This window comes from Oncorhynchus kisutch, linkage group LG15, assembly GCF_002021735.2.
Source record: "Oncorhynchus kisutch isolate 150728-3 linkage group LG15, Okis_V2, whole genome shotgun sequence".
Taxonomy (NCBI): Eukaryota; Metazoa; Chordata; class Actinopteri; order Salmoniformes; family Salmonidae; genus Oncorhynchus; species Oncorhynchus kisutch.
The window spans coordinates 18,842,148-18,844,721 of NC_034188.2; positions in this window are offsets into that span (position 1 = coordinate 18,842,148).

Here is a 2,574-nt window from a genome sequence, read left to right on the forward strand (position 1 = left end):
GTCCCTTTTACAAGTGCAAATGTAACTCCCTCTTTAGAGATTTCCATGGGAAAGGAAAATAAAGGTGAAACTATACCACACCAAGCATCGAATTACACATAGTTCAGGCTACTCATTTCAAGAGATTCAAATGTCAGTTCAACGTCTAGTTTTGAATAACATTTGGTTGAGTTGTCAACAAAAGTGAAGACAACAAAACATGTCACCATGTCATTGGATTTAGGGAGAAAGTTGGGTGAAAAAAATACTAAATTCCCTTACATTGATTTCCTTTTTCAAATCCAATCAGTTTTCCGCGTTGTTTCAACCTCAGCAAATTGATCTTTTTTTTTGCTTGAAATGACATGGAAGCAACGTAGATTCAACTAGTTTTTACCCGGTGGGAAGTGACTCCATGGTGAATCAAAGTTCTCAATTTTAGTCCAGTTTATGGTTATGAACATTTCCACTTCTCCAGCAAGACATATGTTGCTTAACTTTATTATGCAGATTAAAATGTTTCTGTGTGCTACCGTCCTTTTTTGCAGTTAAAACTTGTTTTCAAATCAAGAAATTAAAACAAATCATGAATCAAAACACAGATGCAAATAAACAAGACTGAGGTGATTTTACATTTTTATTTGTAAGAATATAAAAAATACATTGGATCTCAGTTGTCAAAAATATACATATTTTCAAAATAAATTAGGCCCAAACATTTCACTCGAGGATATCCATGATTCTTGATCATTTTCGTGGATACTGATGATGGCTCTTAAATTGTGTGGATACTGACAAGGGTTCTTGAATTGTATGAGTAATTTCAACAATTTAATCAACAAAACAAGTTGTCTTGACAGTCATCTAAATATATATGTTATTTTTCAGTCATCTGAATATATGTTATTGTTACGGCCGTTAGATAAATTAGACCAAGGTGCAGCGTGGTAGACGAACATCTTACTTTTATTTAAAATGAAAACCCCCCAAAAATTAAAAATACAAAACGACAGTAAAGTTCTGCAGGCTATAGAGCAACTAACAAAATCAAGATCCCACAAACTCAGGTGGAAAACAGGCTGCCTAAGTATGATCCCCAATCATACAAACCATACCTGGCCAACAAAGAAATAGAACACATAGATTTGCTCACCCATGTCACACCCTGACCTAACCAAATAGAGAATAAAAAAGTCTCTCTAAGGTCAGGGCGTGACAGTTATCTTTCATTCATCTAAATATATGTTGTTTTTTTAATGATTTTTTATTTATTTAACCAGGTAGGCTAGTTGAGAACAAGTTCTCATTTGCAACTGCGACCTGGCCAAGATAAAGCATAGCAATTCGACACATACAACAACACAGAGTTACACATGGAATAAACAAAACATACAGTCAATAATACAGTAGAACAAAAGAAAACAAAACGTCTATATACAGTGAGTGCAAATGAGGTAAGTTATAAGGAAATAAATAGGCCATGGTGGCGAAGTAATTACAATATAGCAATTAAACACTGGAATAGATTGGCAGAAGATGAATGTGCAGGTAGAGATACTAGGGTGCAAAGGAGCAAAATAAATAAATAAATACCAGTATGGGGATGAGGTAGGTAGATAGATGGGCTGTTTACAGATGGGCTATGTACAGGTGCAGTGATCTGTAAGCTGCTCTAGTGAGGGAGATGTGAGTCTCCAGCTTCAGAGATTTTTGCAATTCATTCCAGTCATGGGCAGCAGAGAACTGGAAGGAAAGACGACCAAAGGAGGAATTGGCTTTGGGGGTGACCAGTGAGATATACAGTGCCTTGCGAAAGTATTCGGCCCCCTTGAACTTTGCGACCTTTTGCCAAATTTCAGGCTTCAAACATTTTTTTGTGAAGAATCAACAACAAGTGGGACACAATCATGAAGTGGAACGACATTTATTGGATATTTCAAACTTTTTTAACAAATCAAAAACTGAAAAACAACAGTCCCTCCGGGGTAGGGGTAGCCAAATGGAAAGCATGGCCAGCCGTAGAGAAATACTTATTGAAATTCTCAATTATAGTGGAATTATCGGTGGTGACAGTGTTTCCTAGCCTCAGAGCAGTGGGCAGCTGGGATGAGGTGCTCTTATTCTCCATGGACTTTACAGTGTCCCAGATCTTTTTTGAGTTAGTACTACAGGATGCAAATTTCTGTTTGAAAAAGCTTGCCTTAGCTTTTCTAACTGCCTGTGTATATTTGTTCCTAACTTCCCTGAAAAGTTGCATATCATGGGGGCTATTCGATGCTAATGCAGAACGCTACAGGAGGTTTTTGTGCTGGTCAAGGGCAAACAGGTCTGGAGTGAACCAAGGACTATATCTATTCATAGTTCTACATTTTTTGAGAGGGGCATGCTTATTTAAGATGGTGAGGAAGGCACTTTTAAAGAAATGTCAGGCATCATCTACTGACGGGATGAGGTCAATGTCCTTCCAGGATACCCCGGCCAGGTCGATTAGAAAGGCCTGCTCGCAGAAATGTTTCAGGGAGCGTTTGACAGTGATGAGTGGTGGTCATTTGATCGCTGAGATCTTGATTGAAAACAGCAGAGGTGTATTTGGAG